Source organism: Melanotaenia boesemani, chromosome 9 (assembly GCF_017639745.1).
Source record: "Melanotaenia boesemani isolate fMelBoe1 chromosome 9, fMelBoe1.pri, whole genome shotgun sequence".
Taxonomy (NCBI): domain Eukaryota; kingdom Metazoa; phylum Chordata; class Actinopteri; order Atheriniformes; family Melanotaeniidae; genus Melanotaenia; species Melanotaenia boesemani.
Window position 1 is genome coordinate 9,371,590 of NC_055690.1, and position 20,600 is coordinate 9,392,189.

The following is a 20,600-nucleotide window of genomic DNA, read 5'->3' on the forward strand; positions in this document are numbered from 1 at the left end:
ATAAAAAAGGAAAAAAGAGTAACTTAAAGAACTGGAGACCTTTAACTTTATTAGGAGTTGACGTAAAAATACTGGCAAAATCTCTATTTTTCCGGCTGCAAGACGTGATCTATAAGATAGTAGGTGTGGAACAAACGTGTTCTGTCCCAGGGCGCAAAATAACAGATAGTCTCGCCCTCGTTAGAGATTCTTTCTTGTACGGCCAAGACAGGAAATTACCGCTTGGCATTCTTAGTCTGGATCTCGAAAAAGCCTTTGACCGTATTAGCCACAAATATATAAAAGTGACATTAGAAAAAGTGTTTTGTAGTAAAGGAATTAAAAAATGGCTATACCTTCTGTATGAAGGTTGTATAAGTAAAATCTTGATTAATGGTTCCCTTTCAGCACAGCTGGATATAAAATCCGGAGTACGGCAGGGATGCCCTCTTTCCCCGATCCTATTTGTTTTAGCCATTGAACCTCTGGTCTGCGCTTTAAGACAGAATGACAGGATAAGAGGACTTACTCTCCCAGGTAGTAGAGGAACAGAGGTAAAACTAAGTGTTTATATGGATGACCTAACACTCTTACTGTCGGACAACATCTCTATACAGGAGACGTTGAGGGTCTGTAAAAAATTTACCAAAGCATCTAGTATGAAAGTAAATGAACAAAAGAGTGAAATACTGTACTTGAATTGGAAGGAAACTAAAGAAACAAGGGACATAGTAGAAAAAACAGACTTTATAAAAATATTGGGAATATACATAGGAAAAGACATGGAAGCAAAAAACTGGAACTCTAAACTCCCAAAAATACAAGGGAAATTATATCGATGGAGGGAAAGGGAACTATCACTGTTGGGCAAAATCTTGATAATTAAAACAGAAGTCGTGGCATCATTGGCCCATCTAGCAGCTACCTTTCCTCCACCATTTTTGACAATAGCCACACTGAGGAAAATAATATTTCGTTTCATATGGAGTAGCCAACATGAAAAACTGAAAAGAGAAATCATGTATAGACCATTAGAAAAGGGGGGAAGAGCGGCCCCAGAAATTGGTTCTAAATTGAAGGCCATGTTCATAACCCCGATCCTTAAAGCTTGCCTGGAAAAAGAAAATACGACGGCATGGACCTTTTTTGCAAGGTTTTGGATAGGACGACAAATCATGCTTAAATGGGGAAAAAGGGTGAGTTTAAACACTCCTTACGCAGAAGATTGCCCTAATATTTATAAGACGGTACAGAAGAGTTTACAACATAACCTGACGGAGATTCCGTCAGGACAAATCACAAGACAAAAAGTGGAAGGAAAACTATACTGTACACAAAATTTAACAGAAGTGGAGAAATATATTAAAGAAAAGTGTGAGTTAACATGGATTAATGTAAATTGTAAGCTGCTAAACAATATGCATAAAGATCTGGCCTGGTATATGGTCCACCAATGTCTACCAACCCGAGCCTTCTTAAAAAGAAGAGATCTGACACGTAGTGCCCAGTGTCCTAGACCCCTTTGTGGAGACGACGAATCAGTTTGTCACGTCATTTGGTCATGCCCCTTTGCAAAGAGAGTATGGGTCCTCATGTCAACTTGGTTACAAGGAATGTATAACACTCAACTGTCTTATGAAAAAATCTTGTATGGTGAACTGAATGGAAGATGTACAGTTAATATTTACCGTTGGTGGGTTGTGGTAAACTGTGTAAAGGATGGTTTATGGAAGGCAAGAAACATTTGGGTTTTTAAGAAATTTAGAATTCCTGAAGAGTCGGTGGTAAAATCTACAATTTATATGGTTAAAGAATATATGACCAGGGATAAAATGTGTACATCAAAAAAGGAAAGGTATTCAAAATGGAAGCTACCGATAGAGTTTGAATTATTGTAAATATGCGGAACCTCCTCAAAAGCCTTGATTAATGTCCTTTTTGCCCATTTTTCTTTCAAATGTGTGGCCTGTTTTTTTTTCTTTTTGTATATATCTTATAACATTTTAATTTAATTTTTTTGCTGTGGTTTACAAAGTTAAGCACAGGACTCCCTGTTTTTTTTTTATCTATTGCCTTTACCTAAATATTTAATTTTTCATTATCTATCTTTTTTTAAGAAAATTCAGCGAGAGTTTTGGGTAGTCTTGATTATGTAAAGTTTAGCTAAGAAACCCCTTTATCTTTGTTTTTTTAAATTATGTGACCGATGGAATTTTTGTTGAACTTGTAAAGAAATAACTTTGTGACTGGAACAATAAAAACCTGAAAAAGTGAAAAGTGAAAGTGGATCACCCAGGGCGAGGCTTGGCCATTGCACTCCGGCCGTGCTGACCCTTGCGAATTCCCCAAATGTGGGAGTCTCGACTGCATAATTTCTGGTAGTGGGGGACTGCGTTCGCGCTCTCCCCTTATTTGCATGGTCCAAAGACAAAGCCTCGGGGGGGTAAAGCGGCCTCATCAGCAGCATGCTAGCTGGCAAGTAGCCGAGATGGAAGCGGCATGCCAAAAGAGGGATGCTTTTCTAGCTGCCACTGCCTGCTTCTGCAGGCTGCATGGGTCAGCGTTCAGTAGTGCAGGGCACTTGCGCAGCACAAGTGGGCGTGGCCTCCCAGGTTGAAGGCTGTGTGATATTGCAAATTTTGGTATCGATCTGATACCAACTAAATCCAGGGCGGGTAACTCTGATCCCGACACGTTTTGCTTGAAATCTCACAATCATTTAATCATTTTGCCTCTAATATTCCTTATTATTGTCAAAATCAAACAAAGTACAAAGACTATTGTCAAAACATTTTTCTCATCAAGAAACTGAATGGCAGAACTGAAAAAAATGTCAATTTAAGCTTTTTTTTTATTTGTAAAACCATGTAAACTAACAAAATAATAAAATAATAAAATAAGTCTTATATTTCCTTTTATTACACAATTGTTTGAAAGAAAAATAAAGTCAAGATTGCAAATTGGCTCAACGAAAGCAACACCTACTCTTGGCTGGCTCTCATTCAGTGTCTTGTTTCGTTCATTGTCTTTTTTGCCCCCCACGAAGCACTCTGTGAAGAAAAAATATCAACCTCATCATGCCGGTATCAATGGATGCCAATACTGGTCCTGTTATCGATGATATTGACAGCCGGATCTATCCACCAAGCCCTAAAACAAACCCTGGCACCCCCGCCAAAGTACATGAACGCAGAAAAAAATCAAAACAGTAAAAAAAAAAAGAAGGACAAAACAGAGGGACGGGAGCTAAACAGGATGACGGAGAAGGGCCGGACTGGCGTGGGCGGAGAGCCGCTTGCTTTTTCCAGCAGGGGGCACAATGCAGCTCCGTCAGCCAGGGCACAGCACCCGGGAAGGAGCTCTCTGTCTCCTGCCAGTCCAAGTCATACTTACCTGGCAGGGGAGACACCATGATCACGAACGTGGATCACCCAGGGCGAGGCTCGGCCATTGCACTCCGGCCGTGCTGACCCTTGCGAATTCCCCAAATGTGGGAAGTCTCGACTGCATAATTTCTGGTAGTGGGGGACTGCGTTCGCGCTCTCCCCTTATTTGCATGGTCCAAAGACAAAGCCTCGGGGGGGTAAAGCGGCCTCATCAGCAGCATGCTAGCTGGCAAGTAGCCGAGATGGAAGCGGCATGCCAAAAGAGGGATGCTTTTCTAGCTGCCACTGCCTGCTTCTGCAGGCTGCATGGGTCAGCGTTCAGTAGTGCAGGGCACTTGCGCAGCACAAGTGGGCGTGGCCTCCCAGGTTGAAGGCTGTGTGATATTGCAAATTTTGGTATCGATCTGATACCAACTAAATCCAGGGCGGGTAACTCTGATCCCGACACGTTTTGCTTGAAATCTCACAATCATTTAATCATTTTGCCTCTAATATTCCTTATTATTGTCAAAATCAAACAAAGTACAAAGACTATTGTCAAAACATTTTTCTCATCAAGAAACTGAATGGCAGAACTGAAAAAAATGTCAATTTAAGCTTTTTTTTTATTTGTAAAACCATGTAAACTAACAAAATAATAAAATAATAAAATAAGTCTTATATTTCCTTTTATTACACAATTGTTTGAAAGAAAAATAAAGTTAAGATTGCAAATTGGCTCAACGAAAGCAACACCTACTCTTGGCTGGCTCTCATTCAGTGTCTTGTTTCATGCATTGTCTCTTTTGCCCCCCACGAAGCACTCTGTGAAGAAAAAATATCAACCTTATCATGCCGGTATCAATGGATGCCGATACTGGTCCTGTTATCGATGATATTGACAGCCGGATCTATCCACCAAGCCCTAAAACAAACCCTGGCACCCCCGCCAAAGTACATGAACGCAGAAAAAAATCAAAACAGTACAAAAAAAAAGAAGGACAAAACAGAGGGACGGGAGCTAAACAGGATGACGGAGAAGGGCCGGACGGCGTGGGCGGAGAGCCGCTTGCTTTTTCCAGCAGGGGGCACAATGCAGCTCCGTCAGCCAGGGCACAGCACCCAGGAAGGAGCTCTCTGTCTCCTGCCAGTCCAAGTCATACTTACCTGGCAGGGGAGACACCATGATCACCTGAGTGATTGTTTGGCTTATCTTCTGCTGGTAGAGTGTGTGTCGGCTAAAAAATGGCCTTCAATTTTACTGGTTCCAGGCGGAACGCAGTACGTTTTGATTTGCAAGGAGATGCAGAAATGGATAGACTACAGTTCAGTAGGATCATTGTCCAAAAAGGACTTGGTTTTAAGCCAATAGAAGTGGACTACATTTTTGCCTTACCTGGGAAAAAGACCTTTGAAGTGATCTTTGCTACGCACGCACATTTTGAGAGTTGTATTCAATCCTCCAATTCTCAAAAGGACTCCAAACTCTACCTGAAGGATATAGCAATGACCCCGCTATCGGAGAGGGAACCAAAGGCCGTGACTGTGATCATGTATTCAGAACAGGTAAGAATGGATGACATTCAAACCTGGCTAGCCTTGAAATGTAAAGTTTTAAGAGGCATGGAGTTACGGGACCAAGACGGAATTGGAACTGGGGCAAGACGTTTCTATGTCCAACTACAGACAGACGAACACACTGGGAACATTATTCACTTACCCCAAATTATCCAATTGGGGGCAATAAGAGGTTATGTTTTCTACCCTGGACAGCCAAAAACTTGTAGAAAATGTGGCTCTCAGTCACATTTGGCCACGGCTTGTACCAGTATTCATTGCAGGAACTGTAATAGTAATGAGCATGCCACAAAGAACTGTATTTTGCCCAGGAAATGCAATTTATGTTTATCAGAAACGCACTCTTTTCGGTCATGCCCACAATCATATGCTAACAAAAGCCAAAGCCCGTGCAGTGGAATCACAAGAGGCACCAGAAGGGCAACAATTACAATCAGCTGGTGACAATGCTGACATTGAGGATAATGAGGAACAGCTGGCCCCAATCAACGAGGCCCCAACTATGAGTCAACAGGAGGAGGAGATGGAAGAGGAAACTCCTCCCCCAACTATAAAAGCGATGACAGACCATGACAGAGGGATTTCCCTTCAGACGGAAGAGTCCCTCCCTTCCACTCTTATTGAGAATCCCCCCCCATCGGCGTCTTTTTCCTGCATGCCTAGTGCATTTGGGAAGCCAGCAGAGGAGACCCAGGAGGACCAGTTTAAAGAAATACATCAACCAACTACTACTAAGGAGTGCAGAGACATCTTGGATACGATGATGGCAGATCTTATTCCTGACACACAGAACCTGGAAGACCCACCCCCCCAGAACTCACCCCTGTTTCCCCCTTCAGAGGAGATTGCTGACAAGGTAAAGGAAGCACTAAACTCACCCTTAACTGGTCTCAGTTCAAAAGACCAACGCAGACGTCCACGCCCCATGTCATCCAAATCACCTGTGGAGGATCAGGACTCACAGGGCAATTGGTCATCCCTATCCACCACTGGCCCCTTCATGGACCCACAGAGCATCGCGGTCTTCTCAGAAACGACTATGATGATGGTTAATGATGATACGGACGATGCCCTAGTAAAATCAGAGGGTGAGTTTGTGAGGAGACAAAAGAAAAAGAAGAAGGTAAAAAAACCCTTAACTTAATTTGCCTTGTTTCACTGGGTCTAGTTTGGCTCAATGAGTTCTAAAAAATTATATCCCAACTGAGTGTCAATACTGCCATAAAAATTGTGTCTGTGAATGTAAGAGGCATTATGACCCTGTAAAATGTCAAACTATTTTTTCAACATTGCATGTTAATGGAGGCGACATTTTCTTGCTACAAGAGTGTCATTTACCTTTCATGGAAAATTACGCAAAATTTCAGGATAGATGGCCTTATGGCCAATCAGTCTGGTCTGGAGACAATAATAACAGAGCATCGGGGTTGCTATCCTTTTGAATAACAACCTACTGACAATAAAGATGGTACAGAGAATAGTGGACGGTAGATTATTACTGCTTGACATAGAAATGAATGGTATCCCTTTCAGAGTGATTATGTGTATTGTCCTGCCGTTTTACAAGAACGGCTGGTATTGTTAAAAACACTTCAGCCTTATATGTGCTGTGGAAGAGGAACTATTATTGCAGGCGACTTTAATTGTGTATTAGAAAAAATCAGACAGAATGTCCACAAGGTCTTCAACTTCACGACTAGATGCAAGTTCTTATGAATTGAAAAAAATGATAGAAAACAGTAAATTAAAGGACTCCTTTAAATATCTGTATCCAAATAACCCAGGCTATACATGGCCTAATGGAACTTCCTTATCGCGGATAGACTTCTTATTAGTGTCTAATGGCATTACACCAATTACAGTCGAAAATGCACCAGTACCTTACTCTGATCATAATAAGTTGACAGGTAGGTTTATATTGTCGGATGGTTATGAGATAAAATCGGGGCCGTGGAAACTGAATACCAGTTTTCTAAAAAATGCTCATGTGGTGGAAAAATACAAAGCCAAGTTAGAACAATGGCTGTCATTACAATTTTTGTATGACTCTGTATGTGAATGGTGGGAAGACCTGAAACTTAGAACGCAACGGTTTTTTTAAAAGAGAAGGAATGAAACTGGCGGAGTATAAGAGGAAAACGGTACTCGAGAAAACAAGCTAAATTACAAAGATATTATAACCTCCTGCAACTTGGATTTCCTGTTGCAGAGGATATAACAAAATTAAAGGCGGAAATGATGGGGACACTTAACGAAGACAGCAAGGGTATCTTAGTAAGAAGCAAGGAGAAACGTATAGAAGAAAATGAAAAATGTACCAGTTACTTTTTCAAAAAGGTACACCGTGCAAAAAACATAATTATGAAAATAAATGATTCAGAAGGAAAAGAGATTACAGACCAACAGGAGATCCTTTTGGAGGCTCACTCCTTTTACTCAAAATTATATGAAGATAAAGACGTAGAAGATAGCGAGATAGACTCCTTTCTTTCAAAAATAACAGCTAAACTAGAAGAGGATGATAAAGAGTTATTAGAGCAAGACTTGGATACGGCAGATCTCACCCAAGCAATACGAAGCATGAGTGACAATAAAACACCAGGATTAGATGGGCTCCCGAAAGAGTTCTATCTTACCTTTTGGGACCAATTAAAAGAAATTTTACTACAGGTATATAAAGAATCTCGGTCTAGAGGCCTCCTGCCCTTACTATGCGCACCGGCGTGATATCTTTATTATATAAAAAAGGAAAAAAGAGTAACTTAAAGAACTGGAGACCTTTAACTTTATTAGGAGTTGACGTAAAAATACTGGCAAAATCTCTATTTTTCCGGCTGCAAGACGTGATCTATAAGATAGTAGGTGTGGAACAAACGTGTTCTGTCCCAGGGCGCAAAATAACAGATAGTCTCGCCCTCGTTAGAGATTCTTTCTTGTACGGCCAAGACAGGAAATTACCGCTTGGCATTCTTAGTCTGGATCTCGAAAAAGCCTTTGACCGTATTAGCCACAAATATATAAAAGTGACATTAGAAAAAGTGTTTTGTAGTAAAGGAATTAAAAAATGGCTATACCTTCTGTATGAAGGTTGTATAAGTAAAATCTTGATTAATGGTTCCCTTTCAGCACAGCTGGATATAAAATCCGGAGTACGGCAGGGATGCCCTCTTTCCCCGATCCTATTTGTTTTAGCCATTGAACCTCTGGTCTGCGCTTTAAGACAGAATGACAGGATAAGAGGACTTACTCTCCCAGGTAGTAGAGGAACAGAGGTAAAACTAAGTGTTTATATGGATGACCTAACACTCTTACTGTCGGACAACATCTCTATACAGGAGACGTTGAGGGTCTGTAAAAAATTTACCAAAGCATCTAGTATGAAAGTAAATGAACAAAAGAGTGAAATACTGTACTTGAATTGGAAGGAAACTAAAGAAACAAGGGACATAGTAGAAAAAACAGACTTTATAAAAATATTGGGAATATACATAGGAAAAGACATGGAAGCAAAAAACTGGAACTCTAAACTCCCAAAAATACAAGGGAAATTATATCGATGGAGGGAAAGGGAACTATCACTGTTGGGCAAAATCTTGATAATTAAAAACAGAAGTCGTGGCATCATTGGCCCATCTAGCAGCTACCTTTCCTCCACCATTTTTGACAATAGCCACACTGAGGAAAATAATATTTCGTTTCATATGGAGTAGCCAACATGAAAAACTGAAAAGAGAAATCATGTATAGACCATTAGAAAAGGGGGGAAGAGCGGCCCCAGAAATTGGTTCTAAATTGAAGGCCATGTTCATAACCCCGATCCTTAAAGCTTGCCTGGAAAAAGAAAAATACGACGGCATGGACCTTTTTTGCAAGGTTTTGGATAGGACGACAAATCATGCTTAAATGGGGAAAAAGGGTGAGTTTAAACACTCCTTACGCAGAAGATTGCCCTAATATTTATAAGACGGTACAGAAGAGTTTACAACATAACCTGACGGAGATTCCGTCAGGACAAATCACAAGACAAAAAGTGGAAGGAAAACTATACTGTACACAAAATTTAACAGAAGTGGAGAAATATATTAAAGAAAAGTGTGAGTTAACATGGATTAATGTAAATTGTAAGCTGCTAAACAATATGCATAAAGATCTGGCCTGGTATATGGTCCACCAATGTCTACCAACCCGAGCCTTCTTAAAAAGAAGAGATCTGACACGTAGTGCCCAGTGTCCTAGACCCCTTTGTGGAGACGACGAATCAGTTTGTCACGTCATTTGGTCATGCCCCTTTGCAAAGAGAGTATGGGTCCTCATGTCAACTTGGTTACAAGGAATGTATAACACTCAACTGTCTTATGAAAAAATCTTGTATGGTGAACTGAATGGAAGATGTACAGTTAATATTTACCGTTGGTGGGTTGTGGTAAACTGTGTAAAGGATGGTTTATGGAAGGCAAGAAACATTTGGGTTTTTAAGAAATTTAGAATTCCTGAAGAGTCGGTGGTAAAAATCTACAATTTATATGGTTAAAGAATATATGACCAGGGATAAAATGTGTACATCAAAAAAGGAAAGGTATTCAAAATGGAAGCTACCGATAGAGTTTGAATTATTGTAAATATGCGGAACCTCCTCAAAAGCCTTGATTAATGTCCTTTTTGCCCATTTTTCTTTCAAATGTGTGGCCTGTTTTTTTTTCTTTTTGTATATATCTTATAACATTTTAATTTAATTTTTTTGCTGTGGTTTACAAAGTTAAGCACAGGACTCCCTGTTTTTTTTTTATCTATTGCCTTTACCTAAATATTTAATTTTTCATTATCTATCTTTTTTTAAGAAATTCAGCGAGAGTTTTGGGTAGTCTTGATTATGTAAAGTTTAGCTAAGAAACCCCTTTATCTTTGTTTTTTTAAATTATGTGACCGATGGAATTTTTGTTGAACTTGTAAAGAAATAACTTTGTGACTGGAACAATAAAAACCTGAAAAAGTGAAAAGTGAAAGTGGATCACCCAGGGCGAGGCTCGGCCATTGCACTCCGGCCGTGCTGACCCTTGCGAATTCCCCAAATGTGGGAATCTCGACTGCATAATTTCTGGTAGTGGGGGACTGCGTTCGCGCTCTCCCCTTATTTGCATGGTCCAAAGACAAAGCCTCGGGGGGGTAAAGCGGCCTCATCAGCAGCATGCTAGCTGGCAAGTAGCCGAGATGGAAGCGGCATGCCAAAAGAGGGATGCTTTTCTAGCTGCCACTGCCTGCTTCTGCAGGCTGCATGGGTCAGCGTTCAGTAGTGCAGGGCACTTGCGCAGCACAAGTGGGCGTGGCCTCCCAGGTTGAAGGCTGTGTGATATTGCAAATTTTGGTATCGATCTGATACCAACTAAATCCAGGGCGGGTAACTCTGATCCCGACACGTTTTGCTTGAAATCTCACAATCATTTAATCATTTTGCCTCTAATATTCCTTATTATTGTCAAAATCAAACAAAGTACAAAGACTATTGTCAAAACATTTTTCTCATCAAGAAACTGAATGGCAGAACTGAAAAAAATGTCAATTTAAGCTTTTTTTTATTTGTAAAACCATGTAAACTAACAAAATAATAAAATAATAAAATAAGTCTTATATTTCCTTTTATTACACAATTGTTTGAAAGAAAAATAAAGTTAAGATTGCAAATTGGCTCAACGAAAGCAACACCTGCTCTTGGCTGGCTCTCATTCAGTGTCTTGTTTCATGCATTGTCTCTTTTGCCCCCCACGAAGCACTCTGTGAAGAAAAAATATCAACCTTATCATGCCGGTATCAATGGATGCCGATACTGGTCCTGTTATCGATGATATTGACAGCCGGATCTATCCACCAAGCCCTAAAACAAACCCTGGCACCCCCGCCAAAGTACATGAACGCAGAAAAAAAATCAAAACAGTACAAAAAAAAAGAAGGACAAAACAGAGGGACGGGAGCTAAACAGGATGACGGAGAAGGGCCGGACGGCGTGGGCGGAGAGCCGCTTGCTTTTTCCAGCAGGGGGCACAATGCAGCTCCGTCAGCCAGGGCACAGCACCCGGGAAGGAGCTCTCTGTCTCCTGCCAGTCCAAGTCATACTTACCTGGCAGGGGAGACACCATGATCACGAACGTGGATCACCCAGGGCGAGGCTTCGGCCATTGCACTCCGGCCGTGCTGACCCTTGCGAATTCCCCAAATGTGGGCAGTCTCGACTGCATAATTTCTGGTAGTGGGGGACTGCGTTCGCGCTCTCCCCTTATTTGCATGGTCCAAAGACAAAGCCTCGGGGGGGTAAAGCGGCCTCATCAGCAGCATGCTAGCTGGCAAGTAGCCGAGATGGAAGCGGCATGCCAAAAGAGGGATGCTTTTCTAGCTGCCACTGCCTGCTTCTGCAGGCTGCATGGGTCAGCGTTCAGTAGTGCAGGGCACTTGCGCAGCACAAGTGGGCGTGGCCTCCCAGGTTGAAGGCTGTGTGATATTGCAAATTTTGGTATCGATCTGATACCAACTAAATCCAGGGTGGGTAACTCTGATCCCGACACGTTTTGCTTGAAATCTCACAATCATTTAATCATTTTGCCTCTAATATTCCTTATTATTGTCAAAATCAAACAAAGTACAAAGGACTATTGTCAAAACATTTTTCTCATCAAGAAACTGAATGGCAGAACTGAAAAAAATGTCAATTTAAGCTTTTTTTTTATTTGTAAAACCATGTAAACTAACAAAATAATAAAATAAGTCTTATATTTCCTTTTATTACACAATTGTTTGAAAGAAAAATAAAGTCAAGATTGCAAATTGGCTCAACGAAAGCAACACCTACTCTTGGCTGGCTCTCATTCAGTGTCTTGTTTCATGCATTGTCTCTTTTGCCCCCCACGAAGCACTCTGTGAAGAAAAAATATCAACCTTATCATGCCGGTATCAATGGATGCCGATACTGGTCCTGTTATCGATGATATTGACAGCCGGATCTATCCACCAAGCCCTAAAACAAACCCTGGCACCCCCGCCAAAGTACATGAACGCAGAAAAAAATCAAAACAGTAAAAAAAAAAAGAAGGACAAAACAGAGGGACGGGAGCTAAACAGGATGACGGAGAAGGGCCGGCTGGCGTGGGCGGAGAGCCGCTTGCTTTTTCCAGCAGGGGGCACAATGCAGCTCCGTCAGCCAGGGCACAGCACCCGGGAAGGAGCTCTCTGTCTCCTGCCAGTCCAAGTCATACTTACCTGGCAGGGGAGACACCATGATCACGAACGTGGATCACCCAGGGCGAGGCTCGGCCATTGCACTCCGGCCGTGCTGACCCTTGCGAATTCCCCAAATGTGGGAATCTCGACTGCATAATTTCTGGTAGTGGGGGACTGCGTTCGCGCTCTCCCCTTATTTGCATGGTCCAAAGACAAAGCCTCGGGGGGGTAAAGCGGCCTCATCAGCAGCATGCTAGCTGGCAAGTAGCCGAGATGGAAGCGGCATGCCAAAAGAGGGATGCTTTTCTAGCTGCCACTGCCTGCTTCTGCAGGCTGCATGGGTCAGCGTTCAGTAGTGCAGGGCACTTGCGCAGCACAAGTGGGCGTGGCCTCCCAGGTTGAAGGCTGTGTGATATTGCAAATTTTGGTATCGATCTGATACCAACTAAATCCAGGGCGGGTAACTCTGATCCCGACACGTTTTGCTTGAAATCTCACAATCATTTAATCATTTTGCCTCTAATATTCCTTATTATTGTCAAAATCAAACAAAGTACAAAGACTATTGTCAAAACATTTTTCTCATCAAGAAACTGAATGGCAGAACTGAAAAAAATGTCAATTTAAGCTTTTTTTTTATTTGTAAAACCATGTAAACTAACAAAATAATAAAAGAATAAAATAAGTCTTATATTTCCTTTTATTACACAATTGTTTGAAAGAAAAATAAAGTCAAGATTGCAAATTGGCTCAACGAAAGCAACACCTACTCTTGGCTGGCTCTCATTCAGTGTCTTGTTTCGTTCATTGTCTTTTTTGCCCCCCACGAAGCACTCTGTGAAGAAAAAATATCAACCTCATCATGCCGGTATCAATGGATGCCGATACTGGTCCTGTTATCGATGATATTGACAGCCGGATCTATCCACCAAGCCCTAAAACAAACCCTGGCACCCCCGCCAAAGTACATGAACGCAGAAAAAAATCAAAACAGTAAAAAAAAAAAGAAGGACAAAACAGAGGGATGGGAGCTAAACAGGATGACGGAGAAGGGCCGGCTGGCGTGGGCGGAGAGCCGCTTGCTTTTTCCAGCAGGGGGCACAATGCAGCTCCGTCAGCCAGGGCACAGCACCCGGGAAGGAGCTCTCTGTCTCCTGCCAGTCCAAGTCATACTTACCTGGCAGGGGAGACACCATGATCACCTGAGTGGTTGTTTGGGTTTTTTCTGCCTACAGAGTACGCATCGGCTGCAACGAGATGGCCTTTATCTTCACTGGTTCCAGGTGGAACGCAGTGCGCTTTGATCTGCAAGGAGATTTTGAAATGGACCGTTTACAATTCAGTAGAAACGTTATTCAAAAAGGACTGGGATTTACACCAATACAACTGGACTTCATTTTTGCCTTTCCTGGAAAGAAATCCTTTGAGGTGATCTTCTCTTCACTCGACCTATTTGAAAGATGCATCCAAGCATTCAACGCTGAAAAGGACTCCAAACCATATCTAAAGAACATGACGATGACCCCGCTTTCGGAAAGAGAACCAAAATCTGTCACCGTGATTATGTACTCGGAACAGGTACGCATGGAGGACATTCACACCTGGCTGTCATTAAGGTGTAAAGTTCTAAAGGGCATGGAATTAAGAGACCAAGATGGAATTAAAACTGGCGGAAGACGTTTTTTTGTCCAATTACAAGTAGATGGAACAACTGGCAATGTTAATCATTTGCCCCAAACAATACAACTTGGGGCAAAAAGAGGCTATGTTTTTTACGAAGGCCAACCAAAGACTTGTAGAAAGTGTGGCTCTATATCTCACCTGGCGTCAAATTGCACTTTGACCTACTGCAGAAATTGTGGCAGTACAGAACATGCCACAAAAGACTGTATTTTACCTAAAAAGTGCAACCTATGTAATTCGGACACACACTCTTTTCGGAACTGCCCCAAATCATATGCCAATAAAGCAAGGGAACAGATTGATGAGGATGAGGGACAAAAGGTGAGCGACGGACAAAACCCACTCCTGCACGAGATTAGTGGAGACGAGGACAACCTGCAATTGATGTCCACTAACGAGCTTCCAACTACAAGCCAGCAGGAGAATGACACGGAAGGAGCGAGGCACTTCCCGGATACCACAAAGATTCCACAGCCCGCAACGACAACGGACCAGGAGGTAAAAGATTTACTGCAAACAGGAGAAGGACCGTCCCCCCTTTCCGCTGGATCTCTCCCTCCCCCTCCTGAACTCAACTCCCAGGACCAGACAACATCAGAAGCAACGGCAACAAAACCACATGATTATGAAATTAGAGGTAATTTACCCCTCCCAACAACTATGAAGGAATGTAGAGACTTGTTGGACTCAATGATAACGGACCTCGTGCTTGATGACCAGACCCCTGCAGATTTGCCAATTCCCCATACCCTCTTTACTGACCCGAATAAAAACAATGAAGAAGGAAAGCCAAAGTCTTCTTTGCCGTTCATTCATTCCCCACCAAAGGAGCAACGGAGACGACCGCGTCCCGCATCGTCGGGTTCCCCCGGTGAGGATTTGGACATACAAGGTAACTGGCCTCCCCCATCTGAATCGACTCCATACTTAGACCCAGAAAACATAATGGTATTCTCAGAAATGACAATGATGAAAAGTAGTGAAGCCGCAACTAGCGACTCACAAACGGACAGTGTGGATTTTTGGAAAACACAAAAAAAGAAAAAGAAAAAAGCAAAATATCCTTAAAATTGTACGATGTATGAGTCTCTTCCTTTCTGATATATTACCAATTAGCCTCTATTGGTTGTCAAAAAAAACAAAAAACAAAAAACTAAATAATAAATATACAACAACCCCTCCCTAATGATCTGAATACGCTAAAAATAGTGTCGATTAATGTAAGAGGCATAAATGATCCTATAAAATGCCAATCAATTCTCTCAACTCTGCATGCAGAAGGAGGAGACCTTTTTTTGTTACAAGAATGTCATTTAGCCTTCAAGAATAGTTATATTAATTACCAAGACAGATGGCCTTATGGCCAATCCTTTTGGTCGGGTGATAATAAAAACAAAGCTTCAGGAGTAGCCATCCTTATGAATAATACTTTTTTGTCTGTTAAAAAAATTCAGATAATAATGGATGGTAGAACGATGTTGGTAGATCTGGAAAAAAATGGTTTTCCCTTTAGAGTTATTAACGTGTACGGGCCGAATGACCTGCAGGAACGGATAACCTTGCTTCAAATGCTTCATTCTTATATTTGCTGTGGAAAGGAAGTCATTATAGCGGGTGATTTTAATTGCATAATGGAAAAGAAGGATAGAACAACTGGTGCATCCATAGCATCCCGACTGGACGCAAGTTCATATACTTTGAAAAACTTAATGTCCAACTGTAATTTAAAAGATGTCTTTAAAGACTTGTACCCTGATAATTTGATTTACACCTGGTCAAATGGGACCGTTTTTTCATGCATAGATTACATTTTCATAACCAAAGGAATATTACCAATCGAGGCCAAAAATGAGGTAGTACCATTCTCAGATCACAACAAACTAACAGCTACTCTTTCCTTACCAGGAACTTTTGGAGCTAAAAAAGGCCCTTGGAAGCTAAACACTAGTCTTCTCAAGAATGAGTTCATTGTGACAAAATATAAAGGGAAATTGCAACAATGGCTCTCCCTACTTTTTTTATATGATTTAGTGGCTGAATGGTGGGAAGACTTAAAACACAGAACTAAAACATTTTTTAAAAAAGAAGGAGCGAAAATTGTACAAAAAAAGAAGGAATGGATAAATAGAAAACAGGCAAAACTACAAAGAAACTATGAACTTTTGCGACAAGGTTACCCGATAGCAGAAGAGATCGCTAGACAAAAAACTGAAATAATGGCAGCTCTTAACGAGCAAAGTAAAGGGTTTCTGATAAGAAGCAGAGAAAAACGTATAGAAGAAAATGAAAAGTGTACGAGCTATTCTTTCAGGAAAGTACTCCACCCCAAAAATTCTATTCAGTCGGTAATAGACGAGACTGGTAACATCCTTTTGGAACCTAGGGAAATATTAAGGGTGACTCATGCTTTTTACTCCCAATTATATGGGGAAAAACATGTAGACAAACAGGAAATTAACTTTTTCCTTTCTAAGGTAAAAACAAATTTAGGAAAAATAGAGAAAGAATCCTTGGAAGCAGATTTAACAATAACAGAGTTGACAAAAGCTTTATTTAGCATGGAAAACAATAAAACACCTGGGCTAGATGGACTACCTAAAGAATTTTTTGTTACCTTTTGGGACCAACTGCAAGAACCCATGGTAAACATGTATAAAGAATCCTTCCAAAAAGGTACACTACCTCTATCCATGCGTACTGGGGTGATTTCTTTACTCTTTAAAAAAGGAAACAAAAGTGATCTCAAAAACTGGCGACCACTGTCCCTTCTGGGGGTGGACACAAAGATTTTATCAAAAGCACTCTTTTTCAGATTGCAAAAAATTGTCAGTCAGTTAATAGGAAAGGAGCAAACTTGTGCGGTCCCAGGCCGAAAAATAACAGATAACTTAGCTTTAGTTAGAGACGCATTTCTATATTGTGACGAAAGACATCTACCTCTGTGTATATTGAGCTTAGATCTAGAAAAAGCTTTTGATAGCATAAGCCATCACTACATAGAAAGAACCCTGGACACTTTTGGTTTTAATGGGACTTTTAGAAAATGGGTAAATCTTCTTCAAGACAATGCTGTAAGTAGAATATTAATAAATGGTTCTCTTACAAATACATTAGAAATAAAATCAGGAGTGCGGCAGGGGTGCCCTCTTTCCCCCACTCTGTTTGTTTTAGCCATGGAACCACTGGCATGTGCTCTAAGAGAAGCTGCAAGCATAAAAGGCCTATCTCCCCCAGGTAGCAGGGGAGATGTAGCCAAGTTAAGTCTATACATGGACGATGTAACCCTTCTTTTAACAAACAATGACTCTATTCAGGAGACGCTAAGGCTGAGCGAATGTTTTTCCCTGGCATCAGGTACCAAATTAAATAAACATAAGAGTGAGGTCTTATACCTCAATTGGAGAGAGACAAAAAACTCACAGGGACTCACTGAAAAAGAGGATTTTATTAAAATATTAGGAATTCAAATAGGCAAAAATATGGAGATCAAAAATTGGTCGGATAAAATACCAAGGCTACAAGGCAAACTGTATCAGTGGAAAGACAGAGAACTATCATTATTCGGAAAAGTCTTAGTAATTAAAACAGAAGTCATTTCCACAATAGCACAACTTGCAACAACTTTGCCACCACCACATAAGGTAATAGCTTCCCTTAGGAAAATGATTTTCTGTTTTATTTGGGGAACAAAACAAGAGAAAATAAAAAGAGATATTATGTACAAACCGCTTGAGAAAGGAGGAAGAGCGGTACCTGAAATACAATCCAAATTAAATGCGATGTTCTTGACGCCTATACTAAAAGCTTGCTTGATGGAAAAAACGGAGCTAGTGTGGGCTCACTTTGCAAAATTTTGGGTAGGGAGAGGAATAATGAGGAAATGGGGTGTAAGGGTAAAACTGCACACTCCTTATTCGGAGGACCGTCCAAAAATCTATGAATTGTTTCTAAAAAAAGTGCATCCTGATTTTGCTCAGATCCCTGCTGAAATATTAACTAGGAAAAAGATAGAGGAGTTATTATATGACTTAAAAAGACTAACACCAATAGGAAAACTGACTGAAGAACAATGTGTAAGAACTTGGAGAAATATAAATTGTAACAGCTTATCCAACTTGCATAAGGATCTAGCGTGGTACACAGTACATCAATGTTTACCGACAAGGGTTTTTTTGAAAAAAAGAACTCTAACACGGAGCCCTAAATGTCCTAGGCCGTCATGTGGCGATGATGAAACAATTGAACACCTTTTTTGGACATGTCCTTTTGCTAGGGGAGTATGGCGTCCTATGAATACATGGCTTCAAAGTTTACAAAAATGCCCATTATCCTACGAAAAAATTGTATATGGTTGTCAAGAAAAAGAACCGGAAGGGAATATTTATTGTTGGTGGATTATTGTTAACTGTACAAAAGATACAATTGTGGAAAGCAAGGAATATATGGGTTTTTAAGAATTTTAGCATTGAAGGAAGGAGTGTTGTAAAATCTGTGATAAACCTAGTCAAAGAATACATAGCAAGAGATAAATGTGGTGGAACTGAAAAAGACCTGTATATTAAATGGAAACTACCAAAAGATTAATGGACTAGAAGATACTCTGAACCGAATTATGCTACAAAGGAATTTTGTCGTTATTTCGCTTTCCCAATTGGAAATATTTAAATTTTTGTGGTGTAACATTTTCATTTTTCTTTTGATGATACGAGCAAAGGCTATATTGATTATTGCCATAAAGAGGAAAATGTGTTTTCATGTCTTTTGTGTTTAGGGTTTCTTCTTTCCTTTTTGTCTTTTAGAGCTCATGATTGTAAAAAACCCCCTTGTTGTTGTGGACAAAAAACTCTGGAAAAACTGAATATTGAAAGATCGCTTTCACTGAGGAGGGAAGCGTTAGAAGCTATTGTGAACTAGATTATGTTATAAAAGAATTTTTGTTGTTATTTCCTTTTATTTTAAAATATTTTAAATTTATACTTTTCTGTTGTATTGTTATTCCATAATTTCTTTTAAGTATAGAAGCTAAGGAATTTGACTGGTGCCATAAGAAAAATGTGCTCTTTATGTCTTTGTGTTTTTTTTCTCCTTTTTCCTGTTTGTGTTCCCTTGTACTCAGGGTTGTAAAAAGGTCCCTTTGTTTGTGAAAATAAAAAACTTTGAAAATTGAAAAAATTGAATTGGATTTCTGGTAGTGGGGGACTGCGTTCGCGCTCTCCCCTTATTTGCATGGTCCAAAGACAAAGCCTCGGGGGGGTAAAGCGGCCTCATCAGCAGCATGCTAGCTGGCAAGTAGCCGAGATGGAAGCGGCATGCCAAAAGAGGGATGCTTTTCTAGCTGCCACTGCCTGCTTCTGCAGGCTGCATGGGTCAGCGTTCAGTAGTGCAGGGCACTTGCGCAGCACAAGTGGGCGTGGCCTCCCAGGTTGAAGGCTGTGTGATATTGCAAATTTTGGTATCTGATACCAACTAAATCCAGGGCGGGTAACTCTGATCCCGACACGTTTTGCTTGAAATCTCACAATCATTTAATCATTTTGCCTCTAATATTCCTTATTATTGTCAAAATCAAACAAAGTACAAAGACTATTGTCAAAACATTTTTCTCATCAAGAAACTGAATGGCAGAACTGAAAAAAATGTCAATTTAAGCTTTTTTTTTATTTGCAAAACCATGTAAACTAACAAAATAATAAAATAAGTCTTATATTTCCTTTTATTACACAATTGTTTGAAAGAAAAATAAAGTCAAGATTGCAAATTGGCTCAACGAAAGCAACACCTACTCTTGGCTGGCTCTCATTCAGTGTCTTGTTTCATTCATTGTCTTTTTTGCCCCCCACGAAGCACTCTGTGAAGAAAAAATATCAACCTCATCATGCCGGTATCAATGGATGCCGATACTGGTCCTGTTATTGATGATATTGACAGCCGGATCTATCCACCAAGCCCTAAAACAAACCCTGGCACCCCCGCCAAAGTACATGAACGCAGAAAAAAATCAAAACAGTAAAAAAAAAAAAGAAGGACAAAACAGAGGGACGGGAGCTAAACAGGATGACGGAGAAGGGCCGGACAGCGTGGGCGGAGAGCCGCTTGCTTTTTCCAGCAGGGGGCACAATGCAGCTCCGTCAGCCAGGGCACAGCACCCGGGAAGGAACTCTCTGTCTCCTGCCAGTCCAAGTCATACTTACCTGGCAGGGGAGACACCATGATCACCTGAGTGGTTGTTTGGTTTATCTTCTACCTGTAGAGTGTGTGTCGGCTAAAAAATGGCCTTCAATTTTACTGGTTCCAGGCGGAACGCAGTACGTTTTGATTTGCAAGGAGACGCAGAAATGGATAGACTACAGTTCAGTAGGATCATTGTTCAAAAAGGACTTGGATTTAAGCCAATAGAAGTGGACTACATTTTTGCCTTACCTGGGAAAAAGACCTTTGAAGTGATCTTTGCTACGCACGCACATTTTGAGAGTTGTATTCAATCCTTCAATTCTCAAAAGGACTCCAAACCCTACCTGAAGGATATAGCAATGACCCCGCTATCGGAGAGGGAACCAAAGGCCGTGACTGTGATCATGTATTCAGAACAGGTAAGAATGGATGACATTCAAACCTGGCTAGCCTTGAAATGTAAAGTTTTAAGAGGCATGGAGTTACGGGACCAAGATGGAATTGGAACTGGGGCAAGACGTTTCTATGTCCAACTACAGACAGACGAACACACTGGGAACATTATTCACTTACCCCAAATTATCCAATTGGGGGCAATAAGAGGTTATGTTTTCTACC

At 40.9% G+C, this 20,600-nt stretch overlaps 5 non-coding genes across 5 annotated transcripts; all 5 read left to right on the forward strand.

Moving 5' to 3' along the window:
- The first annotated feature begins 2,233 nt into the window (after positions 1-2,233).
- Positions 2,234-2,389, forward strand: LOC121646762. Its single transcript, XR_006011705.1, has one exon. It is a non-coding gene; the product is annotated as a U1 spliceosomal RNA (small nuclear RNA).
- Positions 2,390-3,364: 975 nt separating this feature from the next.
- Positions 3,365-3,529, forward strand: LOC121646748. The gene has a single exon (XR_006011692.1). It is a non-coding gene; the product is annotated as a U1 spliceosomal RNA (small nuclear RNA).
- A 6,367-nt stretch (positions 3,530-9,896) lies between these two features.
- Positions 9,897-10,052, forward strand: LOC121646761. Its single transcript, XR_006011704.1, has one exon. It is a non-coding gene; the product is annotated as a U1 spliceosomal RNA (small nuclear RNA).
- A 974-nt stretch (positions 10,053-11,026) lies between these two features.
- LOC121646760 lies at positions 11,027-11,192 on the forward strand. The gene has a single exon (XR_006011703.1). It is a non-coding gene; the product is annotated as a U1 spliceosomal RNA (small nuclear RNA).
- Positions 11,193-12,159: 967 nt separating this feature from the next.
- On the forward strand, positions 12,160-12,323 carry LOC121646752. Its single transcript, XR_006011696.1, has one exon. It is a non-coding gene; the product is annotated as a U1 spliceosomal RNA (small nuclear RNA).
- The last annotated feature ends 8,277 nt before the right edge of the window (positions 12,324-20,600 follow it).